Source organism: Balaenoptera borealis (assembly GCF_965194805.1).
Source record: "Balaenoptera borealis genome assembly, chromosome: 15".
Classification (NCBI taxonomy): domain Eukaryota; kingdom Metazoa; phylum Chordata; class Mammalia; order Artiodactyla; family Balaenopteridae; genus Balaenoptera; species Balaenoptera borealis.
The window spans coordinates 36,118,188-36,140,134 of record NC_138871.1 but is presented as its reverse complement, the minus strand read 5'-3'; the positions used below and the strand labels follow the sequence as shown (position 1 = coordinate 36,140,134).

Sequence of the window (21,947 nt, the reverse complement as noted above, 5' to 3'; positions counted from 1 at the left end):
TTCAGCAGAAACTCTGCAAGCCAGAAGGGAGTGGCAGGACATATTTAAAGTGATGAAACGGAAAAAACCTACAACCAAGATTACTTTGCCCAGCAAGGATCTCATTCAGATTCAACAGAGAAATTAAAACCTTTACAGACAAGCAAAAGGTAAGGGAATTCAATACCACCAAACCAGCTTTACAACAAATGCTAAAGGAGCTTCTCTAGGTGGGAAGCAAAAGAGAAGGAAAAGACCTACAAAAACAAAACCAAAACAATTAAGAAAATGGTAATAGGAACATACACATTGATAATTACCTTAAATGTAAATGGATTAAATGCTTCACCCAAAAGACACAGACTGGCTGAATGGATACAAAAACAAGACCCATATATATGCTGTCTACAAGAGACCCACTTCAGACCTAGGGACACATACAGACTGAAAGTGAGGGGATGCAAAAAGATATTCCATGCAATGGAAATCAAAAGAAAGCTGGAGTAGCAATTCTCATATCAGACAAAATAGACTTTAAAATAAAGACTATTACAAGAGACAAAGAAAGACATTACATAATGATCAAGGGATCAATCCAAGAAGAAGATATAACAATTGTAAATATTTATGCATCCAACATAGGAGCACCTCAAAACATAAGGCAAATGCTAACAGCCATAAAAGGGGAAACTGACAGTAACACAATCATAGTAGGGGACTTTAACACCCCACTTCCACCAATGGGCAGATCATCCAAAATGAAAATAAATAAGAAAACACAAGCTTTAAATGATACATTAAACAAGATGGACTTAATAGATATTTATAGGACATTCCATCCAAAAAGAAAAGAATACACTTTCTTCTCAAGTGCTCATGGAACATTCTCCAGGATAGAGCATATCTTGGGTCACAAATCAAGCCTCAGTATATTTACGAAAATTGAAATCTTATCAAGTATCTTTTCCGACCACAACACTATGAGACTAGATATCAATTACAGGAAAAAAAACTGTAAAAAATGCAAACACATGCAGGCTAAACAGTATGCTGCTAAATAAACAAGGGATCACTGAAGAAATCAAAGAGCAAATAAAAAAATACCTAGAAACAAATGACAATGAGAAAATGATGACCCAAAACCTATGGGATGCAGCAAAAGCAGTTCTAAGAAGGAAGTTTATAGCAGTACAGTCCTACCTCAAGAAACAAGAAAAATCTCAAACAACTTAACCTTACACCTAAAGCAATTAGAGAAAAAGAACAAAAACCCCCAAAGTTAGCAGAAGGAAAGAAACCATAAAAATCAGATCAGAAATAAATGAAAAAGAAATGAAGGAAACAATAGCAAAGATTAATAAAACTAAAAGCTCGTTCTTTGAGAAGATAAATAAAATTGATAAACCATTAGCCAGACTCATCAAGAAAAGAGGGAGAAGACTCAAATCAATAGAATTAGAAATGAAAAGGAGAAGTAACAACTGACACTGCAGAAATACAAAGGATCATGAGAGATTACTACAATCAACTATATGGCAATAAAATGGACAACCTGGAAGAAATGGACAAATTCTTAGAAAAGTACAACCTTCCATGACTGAACCAGGAAGAAACAGAAAATATGAACAGACCCATCATGAGCACTGAAATTGAAACTGTGATTAAAAATCTTCCAACAAACAAAAGTCCAGTGCCAGATGGCTTCACAGGTGAATTCTGTCAAGTATTTAGAGAAGAGCTAACAGCTATCCTTCTCAAACTCTTCCAGAATATGGCAGAGGCAGAAGACTCCCAAACTCATTCTACAAGGCCACCATCACCCTGATACCTAAACCAGACAAAGATGTCACAAAAAAACAAAACTACAGACCAATATCACTGATGAACATAGATGCAAAAATCCTCAACAAAATACTAGCAAACAGAATTCAGTGGCACATACACCATGATCACGTGGGGTTTATCCCAGGAATGCAAGGATTCTTCAATATACTCAAATCAATCAATGTGATACACCATATAAACAAACTGAAGGATAAAAACCATATGATAATCTTAATAGATGCAGAAAAAGCTTTCGACAAAATTCAACACCGATTTATGATAAAAACTCTCCAGAAAGTGGGCATAGAGGGAACCTACCTCAACATAATAAAGACCACATATGACAAACCCACAACTAGTATCATTCTCAATGGTGAAAAACTGAAACCATTTCCTCTAAGATTAGGAACAAGATAAAGGTGCCCACTTTCACCACTATTATTCAACATAGTTTTGGAAATTTAAGCCTCGGTAATCAGAAGAAAAAGAAATAAAAGGAAACCAAATTGGAAAAGAAGTAAAACTGTCACTGTTTGCAGATGACATGATACTATATGTAGAAAATCCTAAAGGTGCCTCCTGAAAACTACCAGAGCTAATCAATGAATTTGGTAAAGTAGCAGGATACAAAATTAATGCACAGAAATCTCTTGCATTCCTATACACTAATGATGAAAAGTCTGAAATAGAAATTAAGGAAACACTCCCATTTACCATTGCAACAAAAAGAATAAAATACCTAGGAATAAACCTACCTAGGGAGACAAAAGACCTGTATGCAGAAAACTATAAGACACTGATGAAAGAAATCAAAGATGACACAAACAGATGGAGAGATATACCATGTTCTTGGATTGGAAGAATCAACATTATGAAAATGACTGTACTACCCAAAGCAATCTACAGATTCAGTGTAATCCCTATAAAACTACCAATGGCATTTTCCACAAGACTAGAACAAAAAACTTTCACGGGGCTTCACTGGTGGCGCAGTGGTTGAGAATCTGCCTGCCAATGCAGGGGACACGGGTTCGAGCCCTGGTCTGGGAAGATCCCACATGCCACGGAGCAACTGGGCCTGTGAGCCACAATTACTGAGCCTGCGCGTCTGGAGCCTGTGCTCCGCAACAAGAGAGGCCGCGATGGTGAGAGGCCCGTGCACCGTGACGAAGAGTGGTCCCCACTTGCCGCAACTAGAGAAAGCCCTCGCACAGAAACGAAGACTCAACACAGTCATAAATAAATAAATAAATAAAAGAACGTGAATTTCTTTAAAAAAAAAAACTTTCACAATTTGTATGGAAATACAAAAGACCCCAACTAGCCAAGGAATCTTGAGAAAGAAAAATGGAGCTGGAGGAATCAGGATTCCTGACTTCAGACTATACTACAAGACTACAGTAATCAAAACAGTATGGTACTGACACAAAAACAGAAATACAGATCAATGGAACAGGATAGAAAGCCCAGAGATAAACCCACACACATATGGACACCTTATCTTTGGCATAGGAGGCAAGAATATACAGTGGAGAAAAGACAGCCTCTACAATAAGTGGTGCTGGGAAAACTGGACACCTACAGGTAAAAGAATGAAATTAGAACACTCCCTAATACCATACACAAAAATAAACTGAAAATGGATTAGAGACCTAAATGCAAGACCGGACACTATAAAACACTTAGAGGAAAATATAGGGAGAACATTCTATGACATAAATCACAGCAATATCCTTTTTGACCCACCTCCTAGAGAAATGGAAATAAAAACAAAAATAAACAAGTGGGACCAAATGAAACTTAAAAACTTTTGCACGGCAAAGGAAACCATAAACAAGACGAAAAGACAACCCTCATAATGGGAGAAAATATTTGCAAATGAAGCAACTGACAACGGATTAGTCTTCAAAATTTACCAGCAGCTCATGCAGCTCAATATCCAAAAAACAAACAACCCAATCCAAAAATGGGTGGAAGACCTAAATAGACATTTCTCCAAAGAAGATATACAGATGGCCAACAAACACATGAAAGGATGCTCAACATCACTAATCATTTGAGAAATGCAAATCAAAACTACAATGAGATTTCATCTCACACCAGTCAGAACGGCCATCATCAAAAAATCTACAAACAATAAATTCTGGAAAGGGTGTGGAGAAAAGGGAACCCTCTTGCACCGTTGGTGGGTATATAAATTGATACAGCCACTATGGAGAACAGTATGGAGGTTCCTCAAGAAACTAAAAATAGAACGACCATATGACCCAGCAATCCCACTACTGGGTATATACCCTGAGAAAACCATAATTCAAAAAGAGTCATGTACCACAGTGTTCATTGCAGCTCTATTTACAATAGCCAGGACCTGGAAGCAAACTAAGTGTCCATCGACAGATGAATGGATAAAGAAGATGTGGCACATATATACAATGGAATATTGCTCAGCCATAAAAAGGAAGGAAATTAAGTTATTTGTAGTGAGGTGGATTGACCTAGAGACTGTCATACAGAGTGAAGTGAGTCAGAAAGAGAAAAATAAATACCGTATGCTAACACATATATATGGAATCTAAAAAACAAAAAATGTTTTTGAAGAACCTAGGGGCAGGGCAGGAGTAAAGACACAGATGTAGAGAATGGACTTGAGGACACGGGGAGGGATAAGGGTAAGCTGGGACGAAGTGAGAGAGTGGCATGGACTTACATATACTACCAAATGTAAAATAGATAGCTAGTGGGAAGCAGCCGCATAGCACAGGGAGATCAGCTCGGTGCTTTGTGATCACCTAGAGGGGTGGGATAGGGAGGGTGGGAGGGAGTCGCAAGAGGGAGGAGATATGGAGATATATGTATATGTATAGCTGATTCACTTTGTTATAAAGCAGAAACTAACACACCATTGTAAAGCAATTATACTCCAATACAGATGTTAAAAAAAGTGCTGGGAAAACTGGACAGCTACATGTAAAAGAATGCAATTAGAACACTTCCTAATACCATACACAAAAATAAACTCAAAATGGATTAAAGACCTAAATGTAAGGCCAGACACTACAAAACTCTTAGAGGAAAACATAAACAGAACACTCTATGACATCAATCACAGCAAGATCCTTTTTGATTCACCTCCTAGAGAAATGGAAATAAAAACAAAAATAAACAAATGGGACCTAATGAAACTTGAAAGCTTTTGCACAGCAAAGGAAACCATAAACAAGATGAAAAGACAACCCTTAGAATGGGAGAAAATATTTGCAAATGAAGCAACTGACAACAGATTAACCTCCAAAATTTACTAGCAGCTCATGCAGCTCAATATCAAAAAAAACAAACAACCCAATCCAAAAATGGGCAGAAGACCTAAATAGACATTTCTCCAAAGAAGATGTACAGATTGCCAACAAACACATGAAAGAATGCTCAACATCATTAATCATTAGAGAAATGCAAATCAAAACTACAATGAGATATCATTTCACACCAGTGAGAATGGCCATCATCAAAAAATCTACAAACAAATGGGCTTCCCTGGTGGCGCAGTGGTTGAGAATCTCCCTGCCAATTCAGGGGACATGGGTTTGAGCCCTGGTCTGGGAAGATCCCACATGCCGCGGAGCAACTGGGCCCATGAGCCACAACTACTGAGCCTGCGCGTCTGGAGCCTGTGCTCCGCAACAAGAGAGGCCGCGATAGTGAGAGGCCCGCGCACCGCGATGAAGAGTGGCCCCCGCTCGCCGCAACTAGAGAAAGCCCTTGCACAGAAACGAAGACCCAACAAAGCCAAGAATAAATAAATAAATAAATAGGAAAAAAAAATCTACAAACAATAAATGCTGGAGAGGGTGTGGAGAAAAGGGAACCCTCCTACACTGTTGGTGGGAATGTAAATTGATACAGCCACTATGGAGAACAGTATGGAGGTTCCTTATAAAACTAAAAATAGAACTACCATACGACCCAGCCATCCCACTACTGGGTATATACCCTGAGAAAACCATAATTCAAAAAGAGTCATGTACCACAATGTTCACTGCAATGCTATTTACAATAGCCAGGACATGGAAGCAACCTAAATGTCCATCGACAGATGAATGGATAAAGAAGATGTGGCACAATGGAATATTACTCCGTCATAAAAAGGAACAAAACTGAGTTATTTGTAGTGAGGTGGATGGACCTAGAGTCTGTCATACAGAGTGAAGTAAGTCAGAAAGAGAAAAACAAATACTATATGCTAACACATATATATGGAATCTTAAAAAAAAACTGGTTCTGAAGAACCTAGGGGCAGGACAGGAATAAAGTTGCAGACGTAGAGAATGAAATTGTGGACCCAGGGAGGGGGAAGGGTAAGTCTGGACGAAGTGAGAGAGTGGCATGGACATATGTACACTACCAAATATAAAATAGATAGCTAGTGGGAAGCCGCCGCATAGCACAGGGAGATCACCTCAGTGCTTTGTGACCACCTAGAGGGGTGGGATAGGGAGGGTGGGAGGGAGGCGCAAGAGGGAGGGGATATGGGGATATATGTATACATATTGCTGATTCACTTTGTTATACAGCAGAAACTAACACAACATTGTAAAGCAATTATACTCCAATAAAGATGTAAAAAACAAAATAGAAAAATAAAGATCATGTTAACAAGGGTGGAACCCTGAGGAGAGAAAACATTTCAGAGGTGAAATTTTATTCTTAATAGGTAAGCTGCATAACAGTTCTCAGTTTTGAGGGGCTTTTTCAATGCTTTAATGCTGAATGATCTAATTTTGACATCAAACACTCTAGTCAAACACAGTGGATGTAAAATGATTGGGTTTTTTATGTTTAAATGGTGTGTGTGTGTGTGTTTGTGTGTGTGTGTGTGTGTGTGTGTGTGAATGTTTGTATGGTGGGAAAGACTTGGGCAGGAGGGAGCTGGTGTGTGTTGGGGTAGTTATAGAAAAAAAAAGATTATATTTTGGCTGATTATTTCACTATGTTTCATTCAGGTTTATTTTTTGGTTTTTTTTGGGAGGGTCTTTTTTGTTCTGCATTGACAAAATATCTTTCCACCTTCCACCAAGATATTACAGGGAGAGAAGTGCATTTTTTAAAGTATGTATAATGCAAGTCACACCCGGGGAGGATGAAAAATTACTAAGCTGTTGTCCATGCACGATTGAGTATTATATGTTGAGACTTTGGTTTTTCAACAATAGCTAATTTTCAATAAAGAGATTATCCTGTAAAACTGAAATAAGTTTGGAAGGGAGTCAAAGTTTCACAGTTATGTGGTAGAGGTTTGCTGTTATCACTGGTTAACTCTAATTAACACAAGAATAGATTCAGATGACAATCGCAGGGAGGTGTAAGTGCCTTTGTTGTGTGACTGACTGCTTGTGGAAAAACCAACTCTTGCAGAAAACGTAGACTTTGCAGCCATTGGAATAAAATTATGTGCGTTTTGTTTGTTTTTACAGAACAGATGCAAGACAAAGAACATAGTATGAGATATTGGAATGTAATTTCGAAACATATGTTTCCAAAATTATGGAAACGTTCTGGATGATAAATAAATCCTTTCAGCCTCAGAGGGTACAGGCTTGTAAAGCTGAGGGGAGCCGGGTGTTTGGAAGGGGAGGGACGTGGTTTAAGTAATAGGCTGAAGAGTAAGCACATCAAAGCTATTAAAGCATAAACCCCCAGATTTAAAAATGTGAGAAGCAAAAGATTATGTAGCGTGGTCTGGCAGCTTTATAGAGCCCATTCCAAATGAGGGATAGAACAAAAGAATGTGTGATCGAAGCTCCTGAAGAGATTTATTTCAGGAGAGAGTCAAACATTTTGCTCTGATACCAATTAACCAGGAAAAAGCACCACGTCATAAATGCCCATATTAAAAATGTAAATCCCACACCCGAGGGTGTATTGAAGACAGGTCACAATGCTTTGAAGATAGAATGCATAAAGAGATAACAGGAAGAGAGCATTCCAACCGCCCAGCCTACCTGCTTAGTTCTGTGTCCTGTCTGCTGGCGAGATTTTCAGTGGGGAAGAAGGCTCTTGTTTGGGATATTTTGGCCACTTGACCTGTTATAATGTGGGGTTTCCATCCCGTCCAAGAGAATTTATTATGGCAACTCCAGAAGACCCTCTTTATCACACCTTTTCATCTGTACTAGTCTGGAGATGCTCCAGAGATTTCTATTATTATTTTGGATAGTATAGTTCACATAAGGGATGTGTAGACGTATTTAGAAAATACAGAGTGAAAACCCTCAAGTGCTATGTATAGCACTTTTATGCCTTTTAAAGTATATTCACCTCAATTAACTTAGTTATTCCTCACCATAATTCTGTGCAAAAGGAAAAGCACATAGAGTCTTTGCCTTTAGAGCTTGGGATGAATTTAGGATGATTCAGCCCAGCCCTTTCATAGTGGAAAAGAGGGCCGAGGAGATTGAGAGATATTTATACCCATTAGCCTACTAGGGAAACTGAACAAGAAGAGAGCTGACTTTCTCAGCCACTAACAGCATTGTGTGTTGAATCGTGGGTTTCTCTCATTGATAATAAGGCACCCCAGTTTTCCAGGAAAGAAAATACACTAAAACTCCAAATAAAAACTGTTGTTTGGAATAGAGATGACTGTTACTACAAAAATATTCAACTCATCCTTACTGAACTAAGATAATAAATCTCTTTACCTTTTGTATTTTGGTGCACTGAAACATTATCTTTTTCTGATCATAGGTGTTGCTTCATTATTTAAAGCATACTTGTTATTGCAGGAAAGACAAACTCGCATTTGATTTATAATGGAACGATTGTGCTTTGAGTTAAATGAAAGTTCAAAGGAAAATGAATTCTAAATAGGAATAATTGAAGAGATTCAAGGTTCATTTGAGTTTATATTCATCAAGGCAATTGTCTCCAGAAGTCCTCTTATTTAAAGCAACAGAACAGATCGTAACTTACAAACTTTGCCTTTATGACATCACTTTATTCTATATATCATAATCAGAAATGTTAAGCTTCAGCAGTAATTTATACAAAACGTATTGTTACAGAGTTATAAATGTCATTAAGTGGTAGACTTACGACTCAGTGTCATGCAAGTTGAACCCTGGATTTTAAAAAATTACCCATAATGCAAGTATTCTATAAAAATATTCTTAGTCCGTTCTCCTCCAGAGCGGTTTCATATTAAAAGTTCAGTTTCATTTTACACCTGTACTCTGCTCTGGGAAGTGCAACCTTTATTTCTCCTTCATGTTTTTAAAGTCACCTTCTTAATTCTGGTAGAACATAACTCAAACAACTGAAAATGTTAGGAATGGATTTACAGTCCCTCTGGCTACTCTCTATCTGGGATGGAAAGGAGAGTGAAGCTGGATATAACTTTTCCTGCCATCAAGAGACACCTAGAGAGAAGAGGTGATGAATTGTAATGTGCCAACTAGTTTTGATTATTCAGGGACTTGTCATGGAATCTATGGATTATTCAGGTCTCTGGTTTTCTATTTTGGCTAAGTTTGCTGCTCAGTGGCACCTCTGGTGGTCAGGGATAACTGTCCACCTATGGTGGGTCTCCGAAGAGATAGTGGCAAACGAATGACCCCCTTCTGAGCCTTACTCTTTGTCATACACAGGGTAGAATTTTCACAAATATATTATTTCATTAAATCTTCACATTAAACTTGTAAGAAAGGTACTATCATCCCATTTTACAAATGATAAAGGCTCAGTGTAATTCCTTCATTTCTCAAATCTTTACTGAGTGTATTCTACGTTCTAGTCCCTGGGAAAAGGTGGTAAATGAAAGAGATGTGGTCTCTGCCCACTCTGAGCTTAGAATGCAGTATGGAAAAAATTAGACAAGTCATCCCACATATAAATTATAAAATTACAAATGGTGATACATGTTATGATGAAAAATTATTATGGATTAAGAAGTTCGTAAAAAGGGGATCTGCTCTGATTTGTGGGGTCGGAGAGGGTGTCCCTGAGGGTGTAATGTTTGAGCTGACAACTAAAGGATGGAGTAGAAGTCGTCAAAATTTGCACAGCTAGCCAGCAGCAGAGCTTGGATTCAAACTCAGGTCTGCCTGACACCAGATTCTATCCATATCACAGTACTACACGCAGTTGAAACTGCACTGAAATCAGCCCTTTGACTCCAGCCACCAGCCACGCTCCACCAGCTTCTACCTCCGTGGACTCTGTGTCTGTGGGAGTTGGTGATGGTGGATTGGAGGCAACCGTGGGTCCCAATGGCTTCTCAGCAAGTTACACCCACAACACAAAGCAGCCCTCCCTCTCTGCATTCTTTCCATTTTCTTCATGGTTCCATCTAGGTTGAACTTGGGCACTGGTGGCAGGGGCGACCTTCTGGCATTGCTCCTGGTGGGGGAGAGGCCAATTTCCAGCACTTGGGAGGGGCTTGATGAATGACCCACTCAAGACTTAAGTTCAGAAACATCGCCTGGTGCCTCTCAAGCTTCCTGGAGCCCGCCTCCTAGTCTAACTCCCTTTGCTCAACCCTACCTCCCTGATCTAAAGCCATTGTGGGGATTGGCTACCTGCCTGAAGAACTCCCCAACTCTCTGAGGAACTGTGGCGGGGATCCTGGGAGCAGCTGCTGGAGGGTGGTTGGAGTCCGACCAAACATTCCTCGCTCATGTTTCTACCTGGTTAGTGTCTGTGGGGCGAGCTGCCCTGGTGGCCACGGTGGCCACCCAGAGCCGTACCTTCCAGCCGGGCACAGGGGTGGGAACAGATGACGATGGAGGAGAGAAGTCTGGGAAATGGAACACTTCTGCTGATTTTTCTCCCCTCCTCCAGATTACAGAAAGGACAGTGATTCCTCAAAGAAATTGAGGCACTGGGTAACTCTTCAAAGGCATTCCTCCAAAAAACAAAGACAAAAAAGCCTAGGAAAAAAGTCTTTCTCTTAAAGCCTAAATTTCCACCGCTGGTGATTTATTCTTTTGGGTTAAGCAGCATTGCCTTTTTGGTTCAGTGCTTTTGTTAAGATGCATAGTCGGGGGAGAAGGAAAGCTTTTAGTCCTGGACACCTTAATGTGAATGAGTTTATCATTTCCCTTTTCTGTGCCTGGTGGAAGGGCTGCTGGATGGCCATGGGTATCTCGGGGAATAGGTTGCTAAAGAGGGGGGACGTAGGTGGCATCCACTTTCACTGGTCCCAGCTCTCCAGTCTTCCTTTAGCAAAACGCAACAATAAGTTTTGATCACTAGGGGGCGGAAGCAGGCCAGCAATTGGTCTCTAGTCCTTGTTATCAGTTCTGAAAACCAAAGTTGGCAAATATGCATTACTAGTGCTCTCTTTTTCTTAGGAATCCAGAGTTGCTTCAAGATGTGGTATGATGTGTGGCTTAGGCCACAGTAGAGCAATGAAGCAACTCCCCAGGAAATAAAAGCCCCGTGTAGGTAAAGCAGATACCCAGCAGATTCCATCAATGAATCTGGGTATTGTTCTCCCATTGTTTTTATTCTGAAGATTTCTCAGAGCGAAACTTCAAATGAGAACATTTGAAGCCAAACTGGTTTGTCAAATAGATATCGGTACCGTTGATGTTACAAAAGGATGAAAACTTACATAAAGGTGTATTTTTCTTATTATGGAGAACACACTTTCTGGAGGAATGGTGAAAAAGAATCCCCCTCGCAGTCAAACATATATTGTGCTGTTACGGCTGGCTCTGTTCTTACTGAATAAATCTTGCTTAGCAGCTTACCTCCAGAGTAAATAATAAATCACCGCTGAAAGCTCCAGGCATTTAGCTCTGTCTGGGCAGTAAAACTTTGCAATGGTCTTGACAGCATTTTGTAAAATCATAATTGCTTAGGAAAAGTGATTCTGGATGTCTTAAAATGTTCAGAATTAAAGAGTAGCTGTTCCTTTGAGGAAAATTATCCTCATTCTGTGTATGTGTGTTATCCTTTATATGAAGTCTAGATTATAATCTACAGACCCTCTTCATTTCTATTAAGAATGTGCAAGAATTTGACTAGAAGCACAACCATATGCATCACACTCAGGTTTTATAGGAAACTTTGTGACAATTAGGGCAACAATGCTTAGTTATCTGTGCATAGTACACTGTATGCAGGCTGAAATGGGTTGCCCTAAAATTCATATGTTGAAGACTAGCCCCAATACCTCAGAATGAGACTGTATTTGGAGTTAGGGTCTTTAAATGAGGTCATTAGGATGTGCCCTAATCCAAAATGACTGGCTTTCTTGTAAGAAGAGGAAATGTGGAGACAGATACACACAGAGGGAAGACCATGTGAAGACACAGGGAGAAGACAGCCATCCACAAGTCAAGGAGGCAGGCCTCAGAGGACACCAACCCTGCAGGCACCTTGATCTCAAACTGTTAGCTTCCAGAGCTGGCAGGAAATAAATTTCTGTCATTTGAGCCAGCTAGTCTGTGGCCTTTTGTAATGGCATCTCTAGCTAACTAACTATACATATATATATATATATATAACATTGCTTTCAAAAGTCAATGTATTAAAAGGCTATTTTTGCATATTTAAAATAGAGCTCATGATCTGTGTTTAACAGTTTTAATATCAGTAATTTTGAAGTAGAATTGTTTAAAACGAAGTAAAATCTTTACAGAAACTCATATTATTGAGCTAATCACCCCTCTGTAAGTTGCAGATGAACTCAGTCCACTGTATTTGTGCCTGGATTCTCTGTAACTACCCGGCTCTTTCAATTTCTCAGCCTTGGCAAACAGGATGTTTCCTTTGGATGTTGCTCTTTTGTATCTTTCCCCCAAATCATCATTGGACATTTAACCCCAAGTTTTGCAGTGTAAGTGAAGTCTCTTTCTTTGTCTTATTTTATCCAGTAAGACAACAGTACATTGTTCCCAGGTTCGCCTCTGGGACGGGATATGGATGAGAATCACCCCCACTGCCTCTTCACTTCTGGCAACACTTCGAGAAGTGCCAGGAATGTTATATCAAAACCTCAAGCGGAGAGATGAGCTAAGTGGTTCAAAACATTTAGAGGATAGAATCAAGCTAGTTTTTCAAAATGGATAATGGGGTTGAAAGTTTTTAGTCTCTCTTGGTTTACTCACCTCGATCACCAGGTTTGCTGAAGGCTCATTGGATGAGAATTTGGACCCCCCAGTCAGGAGGGTAGGGTCTAGCCTACCCCAGGTATCTTTCCCTGCTTTCTTCCAGCACTAACATTCTCCATAGTAACTAAGTTTTTGGCAAGTGCTGGGTCTAAAACAGCCCTTGGCAAAATGGTCAAATTCAACGTTCCTTCCCCAGCCCAGTGGCCTGGTGGTGTCCTCTTTCCAAGGCTGCTTTTGCATCCATGAGACCCTCTCATTTCACATGTAGGTAACCACAGACCTGTTCTCTGGTGTTATCTTCTTTTCCTTCTCTCTCTCTAGCAAAACTAGAGAGTATTGAGTACCCGTCATTTACAACTTAGTGCAAGCTTAATAGGTTACCTTGCCCCTTGGCAAGGACATTCAAAATCACATTCCTTAACTTATCTGTAGGGCTGTCTCCTTCTGAGAACAGTTTCAGACATCTAGAAGTGGTGGGGAGGCATCTTTGAGGGGCAAGAGCTTCTTATGCATCTCTCAGGAAGGTAATCCCCTTCTTTGCTGGTGGGGAAGGCCAGGTGTGAATAAAAGAGCCATATTAAGTGATGACTATGAGTTTATAATGAACAGGAAACATTTGTGACCAGGATTAAAAGTCCAGGTCTGGTTGACCTCTTTCATCTTCATCCTCTTAGGTGGGGATACTTATTTATTTATTTATTTACAGAATGCTTTTTTTAAAATTAATTTATTTGGCTGCGCTGGGTCTTAGTTGCGGCACGCGGGATCTTCATTGCCATGTGCAGGCTCTTAGTTGCGGCGTGCGGGATCTAGTTCCCTGACCAGGGATCAAGCCTGGGCCCCCCTCGTGGTGGAAGGGGTTGAGCCCCACTTCGGAATCACGTGCTTAGTGCAATAGTTTTATGTTTGACATTGACAGGAATCTATGTTACATCCACTAGATGAAGTAAAACCAGAATTCAATTAAATAAATATTCACTGAGGGCCTGTCTCATGCTGGATAGTCTGCTAAGTGCTAAGGGTTTAGTGACTCTATGTCTGGAATTATTCCAGGCAGACCTGATTTACAATACTCACTTTCATTTTCCCACAAGTACGCTCATCCTGGCTGGTTGCATGCCCAGAGTTTTAGTGTAGAAAGTATGGTGACAATTGCTGTAGAAGAACCAAATGATGGAGAAGACTTTCTCTTGTTCCTCAGGTCTTATTTTGGGTTACGTTGTGTTAGCAGTGGCCACAGCAAAAAAAAACAACAAAAAAACCACAAGGCCACCAAGGAGGAGCATATAGGAACTCCAGATATCTTGGTGATGTCTGTTTCTGAACCCACAAGGAGGGTGCACACGTTTCCCTTTATTATTCTTATTTAATCCATACCTATAGACTATAGGGATACTTCTGGAAGATGAGCAGTTTTATTAAAAGCAAAAGGAAATAAAAGAAGGCATTTAAATCATAGGGCCCTCTGGGATTGAGCACAAATAGAATGAAGCAGGCCGTTTGTTACTCAGACCAGTGGGGATGGAGCAGCCGGGGGAAGCTTTGCCAATGAGGTCGGCTACTGCCGGGCCTGGAAGCACAGTGGAGTGTGGGCAGGTACCGGCGTAGAGCCGCGGGGAATCTCCAGGTGAGGTGAACAGTGAGGGCTAAGCGTGGCGGTGGGGCTGAGCTGGAAGGTGTGAACATCAGACCTACGGGTCAGTGGGAGGGCAGCAGATGGGCGTTCACGCTGGGTCGTAGTGGGGGTTCAGTGGACAGATGGGTGAAAGTGGTTGTAGCATGTTTTGAAAGCCAGACAGAAGAGTTTCAAAATTATGTTGAGGACACTGAAGGGCCATTGACCAAAGTAAATTTGGAGAAGGCTCATTTGAAGCTGTGGAGAAATGGTACCTGTTGAAGTTATCAGCCAGGCCCCTGCTACCTGCCAGAGCCCAGAGCCAGCATTTGTGATACTGACATTTAAGCCCAAGAGACCCATTAGTAGGACTGCTTTAAAACGGCTGCCCCTTGGGGAAACACTAAGGTTCCTGAAAAGCAGCGTTTTCAATTATACAACATTTTCCTTCTAATCAAAGATCCACTTTGAAAACTTTTAAATTGGGCTTAAAGTGAGGACTAAGGGACTAAGTGACATGGGGCACCACTTTTGACTCCTTACCCTTAGTGGGGAGCCCTTATCAGCACTCTTGACTCTGTGCAAAGAATGGGGAGGTCATCCTAGCCCCAGAACTGGCTTTTCTGTCTATCTGGGAGAAGGAGATGGGTGACCCTCATGCCAGAACTTCAATGTGAGAGAGCTTCCAGTCAACACTGGAGTCCGAGGGACACAGTTAGACCTGCCTCAGTCTTTCATGGCCCAGTTATAAAGCCTAGAGCTTTGCCAAAGAGGGCAGCATAACTTGAAGATCAAGGTTTAACCTTGGAAGGCCACAGAACGGAGTTTTGATTCTTCTTCTGCCCACCCTGAATTTTCCCTAGCATATTTGGACTCAAGAGCATGTCTTCTATTTGTGATGAAAAGAATACCTTGTATTTGCAAAGTGCTTAATCTTTCCAATCTTGGATGTCATTTGGTCCTCACGGGAGACAGCAGAACAGTGTCACAGACTTCATTTTAGACATGTGGGATTAAGGTGCAGAGAGAGGAAGAGACCAAGCCCAGGTCACGTGGCTAGTGGACCAAGCTGAGGTTGGAACCCAGGGCTTCTGACTCTTAGCACAGAGCTCTTTGCAACCTGCTTCCTGATTTTACGAGACGGATTCCTTCATATGGATACCACGTGCCAGGACTTAAATACACCATCCCTTTCAATTCTCACTCCTCTGAGAGCTAGGAACTCTTTGCCAGACTAGGGAGTCAAGGTGGACATCCCATCTTGGCCAGGCAATCGTCTCCTGCAAGACCCAGCTCCATTGTGATCCCTTGGGTTTTTTCCTGATTTCCCAGGAGCCGTGGGTATGCCTCCTCACTCTGCTCTTGCACTTGTTGGTCTCTCCTCTATAGCATCCATCCTATGGGATGGTAATCATTTGGTCTACGAGTGATTTGAGGGTATCATTTTTTTTTTTTTGACAGGGTTCAACCCTGGGTAATAATATTCTTTCTCCTTCCTTTGCAATTTCACCTAAAGTTTTGTTTCTTTGGGGTCCTCTGTAGTAAAAGAAAGCATATTATACATCAGGGCACATTTGACAGATGCAAGTGATTATACTAATAGTGGAATTATTTCCCTACGTGTCTAATGTACTCAGGCTTCTTTCAAATGAAATGAGTTTAAAACTCATCCCTAAAAATGAAATGACATCTTTAAGTTTTTTCTATCTACCTCCTTCTTTTATCTGGATTTTAAAGCCTTTATGTTTTTAATGAGAGTGATGTTGTGCTGCCTGTAATTTACTTTAAAATACTTTGATACAGACAGCTTGATTATATATATATATATGCATATATACATATATGTGTACACATATATACATATAGCTATATCTGTATCTATATCTAACTATCTACCTATCTATCTACTTCTCTGTGTGTGCACACCACAAATGCACCCTCACATTGGTATATATGATATGTATTTGTATGTAAATTTAATTTGACCTATATCTTAGGAACAGTCTGTTACCCTAAGAGGGAGCATACACTTCTGGGCAAGTAGTTAGTGTTTTTTTTTTTTTTTAATTTTATTTATTTATTTATGGCTGTGTTGGATCTTCGTTTCTGCACGAGGGCTTTCTCCAGTTGCGGCAAGTGGGGGCCACTCTTCATCACGGTGCGCGGGCCTCTCACTATCGCGGCCTCTCGTTGCAGAGCACAGGCTCCAGACACGCAGGCTCAGCAATTGTGGCTCACGGGCCCAGTTGCTCCGCGGCATGTGGGATCCTCCCAGACCAGGGCTCGAACCCGAGTCCCTGCATTGGCAGGCAGATTCTCAACCACTGCGCCACCAGGGAAGCCCGTAGTTAGTGTTTTGAAAGCTTCTAATCAGAAGCCCACACTCCAGAGGTAGACTTCAATTATCTTTATAACTAACCAACACTGGAGGTTTTATTTTTTACAGGTGAAGAAAATGGTGTTTAAGAGCTGTGGATTGGTTAGAAATATTGCAGCGGCCCTATCCCCTTGCGTAACAGGACACAGGAACTTAGTCCAGTGGTCTATACCTTTCCAAATGGTGCCAGACGTTTCATTCGGAAATTGTCCTATACCAGCCACTGATCAGAGAATTCCAGTCTCACGAATCTAATTATAAAATCAGCTGAAACCTGCTGCTAGCCTATTGTCACATTTGCCTTTGGTGAACCTAAAACTTTCTACAGGGACAGAGAACTGGAACTTCTTTAAGCTTACAGACTTGGTTGTATGGGTGTTTTGGAGCCTGCTTGCTAAATGAATGAACGTGTATGCCGTAGAATTTGGTCTGAGAACAATTTTATTGTAATCAAATGGTGAGGGGAGAGATCTATAGACTCTACCCACCTCTAACTATTGGACGCTGCCCACGTTTACTAGAAAGAACCTAATAATTGTGAACAACCAAGTTGGCTTGGGTAAGATCACAACAGAAGATAATGGAAAAACTGAGTTCATCTCTTAGAGTGGTCTTTGGCCCATTAGATTGCTTTATTTTGAGGCTCTAGTGTTTTATGTTTGTTTGTTTGTTTTTTTAATACACTACAATAATACCTTGGCAAGAAGAGTCTGTATGTAGAAGAGAATCCTGGAATGAAATACACCAACTGTTAATTATGGTTGTCTTTGGATGGCAGAAACACGGATAGTAGTTTTCATTCAGTTTCTGTTTTTTTTCCAAAACATTTTGGTGCCAGATGATACGGTTTTGAGGCACGCAGTATAGAGTTCTCTCGCTTTGAGTGAGCTGGGGGTGCCGTGCCCAAGCTCTGCCTTGGCCGCAGGGTGAGAGCAACCCTGGCTGACCCCTTGGGCATTGCCAGGCTTATTATAGGAGGAAAGAACCCAGAGAGGGAGGAAAGAGAGTCTCTCTCAATAGAGAGATGGAGGCTTGGATCATCTTAATTTCAATATTAGAAGAGAAGTAACCTTATTTTATATCCCAAGTTTCTAAAACAGGTCATGTTGAGTACAGAAGCATTTCTCCATGTTACTACATACTTCATATAAATATATACATTTTGGAGTTCCACCATCCAAATCAAGGATTGCATGTGTGTTACTGAATGGCTAGATTATTGTTCAGTTAATGATAACTCTACAGCTGGAAATTCAGATCCTTTCATTTTTCATCATATATTATCATGAATATGATTGTGCATAAAGCTTTTTTTGATTTGTTTCTGATAATAATAATACTAATTAGTATTCATGCAGGCTGCTTACCCTTCAAGAACTTCAAATTTTGTTGGCAAGTAGGGTCAGGGACACAAATAAAATAATAAAATGATACAGGATGAGACCTATAGTAATGAGTGACAAATAAGTTGTACAGTTAGTGCCATAAATTTAGGTGAAGTAGGAATCCAAACATTACTTATACAAGTCTACTAAACTCACCTGATCTTTGGTTTCAGATAGAGCTGAGTTCAAATACAGGTACTGAAATTTATTTGCTGTGTGATTTTGGATAAGTTTCTTAACTTCTGACCCTCTTTTCTGAAAGATCATTTTTTTGGGGGAAAAGAAATGCCTCATCTTGGATTTAAATCTAATAAATGCTTGCCAGAATGTGAGATGCTTTTAGGTATCTGTGAATTTTAGAGAAATATAATATTTGATTGGGCCATTCTGGAGTCCGTAAATCATACCAAGCGTAAGTTTACACTCCCTCCTGAATTCCATAGAAGTCAGGTCTAGAATGTGACACAGACTGTCCTAGTTAGTTCACCTCATTCGTTCATGTAACTAATATTCACTGGCACTTAACCATGTGTTATGTACTAGTGGCTATGGGGACTTTTTATATCTTCTTTAATGTGTATCAGTCTTATCAAAAATTGCCCCAAATCCAGGATAAAACGATTTTCTCTCCAAGCAGTTGAGGACATATATACCAAACAGTTTTTAAAAAAAGATTAACTGATATACACAGTCTGGTTACTCATAAGCTCCCAATGGACGTGTCAGTGAACAACAAAATGGAGCCTACAGGCCCCTACGTGGCCTGGCCTTTAGGGGGTCATGCTTGGGGATGGCTCCTGCAGCATGGCTTTAAGAGCTGCTCGCGAAGTCTGCCCCTGAGGTGAGTGCTGCCAGCCCAGTGAGTACTAATTATTAGTACTCCAGACGTTGATGACTAAACTCAGGCACCTTTCTCCACTTCCAACGTTTAGGCAAGTCAACTCAGCCTCGAGACCTGGGTCCAGCGACAGTGTGACCCCAGGGTTGTAGCCAGCACCACACGTCAACTTCTCTAGTCTTCTACTAATACTGAATGTTGTCAGGGTTTTGTATTTTTGCCTTGTGTCAAATATTTTCCCCAACAAACAGACTTCCATAAGTCATTCTTAACGGAAATGTGGTATTCTGTTACCCAGAATTGCTATAATTTGGTTAACCTTCTTCTTATTGGCTGTTTAGATCATTTCAATACTTTGTTATTTAATTCTTCACAAAACTCAGTTTTATTACTGTTATTTTTCTCTATTGCTTTCTAGTGAAGCAGAACCAATATGGACTCCCACTGCAGTGTAGGGGGAATGCAATTTCTCTTCACGTCAACAAGAGATGCAATAAGAATTTTAAAAATTGTTTGCCAGCGTGATAGATGGAAAATATGGGATTTCATAATTTAATTTGCATTTCCTTGATCATTGGGGAAAGTAGCACATTTTTCAAATGTATTCATTGTTCGCACTTCCTCTTTGTGCTTCGCCTATTCACTCTTTTTGCTATTGGTGTGGTCATCTTTTTTCATATTGATACACAAGAGCTTTTTACATATGAAGAACACACATTTAACTTTACGTGTTAAGATTCTAGTTAAAAGGAAAAGTGATCAATATGCAAAGAAAGCACAAACACATTGTCTTAGCTAGATCCCAGTCTTGTTCTTCTCTAATTCACTCTCTCTGTGCAGATTAGGGTGAGTCTGATCCTGTCATTCTCCTTTTAATAGCTCCCAATTGTATTAGGATACAGTCCAAGTCCCAAATGTAGAGTAGCAGGCCTTTTATGATGATCCTGCTTGCCCCTCCGGACTCACCTTTCCTAACCCCTTATATCTAATTCTAAGAGCCATTCATATTGCATTGTCTTCAGCTCCCAGGAAGTGCCAACCCCTCTCTCTCTTCTGGGTCTTTGTGCTGTATCCTCTGCCTGGACCTGTCTTCCAATTCTTTTTCTGATAACCACCACTCATCATTCAGGTCTGCCTTGGACACCACTTCCTTTAGATCAGTGATCCTTAAGCAGGGATGATTTGTCCTCAGGGGGCATTTGGTAGTGTCTGGAGACATTTTTGGTCATTATTACTGAGGGAGAGGTATGTTAATAACACCTAGTGGGTGGAGGTCAGGGATGTTGCTAAATATTCTACAGTGCACAGGACAGCCCTCCACAACAAAGAATTATCTGGCCTGAAATGTCAATAGTAGTGAGATCGAGAACCCCTGGTCTAGACCTAAAAAGTCTTTACCAGTCTTCCCACCCACTCTCTGCCCACTTCAAGACTGGGCCTTCCCGAGCCCAAGGCCTCCCAGGACATCACCCTGTGCTTACTGTATTCATGGACCTACTACACTGTGTTGTAATTGTTCTCTAGGATAGAAGCTTTTTGAGGGCGAGGAACATGTTTTGGTACTCCAGGGCCAGTGTTGAGGATATGGTTGGCAGAAGCAGCTTAGCACAGTGTTTACTGGGGAGACAAAGTGTCTGGACTTGAATCCCAAACTTTGCTACTTACTAGCTGTGTGCTCTTGGGCAAATTACTAACCTCTCTGTGCCTCAGTTTCCTCTGCTGTAAAATGAGGATACTAATAGTACCTACCACATAGAGTTATTAGGAGGAATACATGGGTTAATATTGGTGGATTGCTTAGAGCAGTAAGCTCTATGTATGATTATTATATAGATTATTTCCTCTAAATAAAGGAGCAGGAATGAAATAAGTGCTCAATAAATACTTGTTGACTGAATGACCAGGGCAGGCCTTACTATGGGTTTGGCCATCTCCTCCTTTCTTGTCTTTCTCCCATTTCATTCAGCACATAGTAATTTTCTCCAAAGATTTGAAAAGTTTCTTTTCTTTGTAGTTCTTAATCTTTCTAGGCTCACATTATATCTCTAAGTATCTCTGTAGTCATGAGCTGCTAATTTTCCTTAAAAATGTTCCTGTTTCTATTTGTGTAGAGGGGCAAATGGGAGTGAGCCAAACCATGGGATGGCAAACACACACACTCCATTTTAGAAACAATTTTCTTTTAAATAGAATGCATATGTGGCTCCTCCTTTTGTACATGAGGTGTACTATGGAGAGACTTACAAACGAATCCATTTTAAAAAGAGATAGATTTACACAAGGTACACCGAGCACAACGGCAGGCGTTTTGTACCGTCTCAAATCAGCAACGGCTGTTACATATTTGAAGTTAATTTGACGTTGAAGTAAACAAATCAAAGTGTGTTTATGGACTAATTAGGCCCTATTCTCAATGCTGTGGCTAAAAAGTTTTGTCACAATTACTGATCAGTGGTTTTCTTTGTTTTGTTTTCGAAATTCCATAGCAACACACAAAAATAAAGCGGTTGTTATTACACTAGTACTTATGTAATTCCAGTATCCTGTATGCAGAGTATTCGAGGCTGAAGTCAACAAATTTTTAGCTGAATCTTCTCCTCTTGGTTCACAGAGTGGAGCCTGGTCAGATCTTTGGAAATTGATAGGAAAAGAGAGAATCTTTTATAAACATGGTCCAATCTTCCAAAATTGCTTTAAAATGCATGTTCCTGCTCATTCATTGCTTGCACGTGCAACCCTCTTGTGTGTTGTGGCTTTCTCTCCTTGCCACTGGGGAGAGTTGGTTCATGATCTTGTGAAATGAAGGCTTCCATCCAGA

General features: G+C 40.5%; 1 protein-coding gene across 2 annotated transcripts in view; it reads left to right on the top strand.

Annotated features, from left to right (window-relative positions):
- Nucleotides 1-21,947, top strand: part of LOC309611727 (uncharacterized protein) — a 323,736-nt gene that overhangs the window by 35,601 nt on the left and 266,188 nt on the right. The window contains exon 3 of one of the 2 annotated variants that reach the window (XR_014234698.1): nt 7,272-13,754. The exons of the other annotated variant lie outside the window; for it this stretch is intronic. The gene's annotated coding sequence lies outside the window, so the exon portion shown is untranslated. Of the gene's footprint in view, nt 1-7,271; nt 13,755-21,947 lie in introns of those variants that run through there. 2 annotated transcript variants of the gene reach the window in all.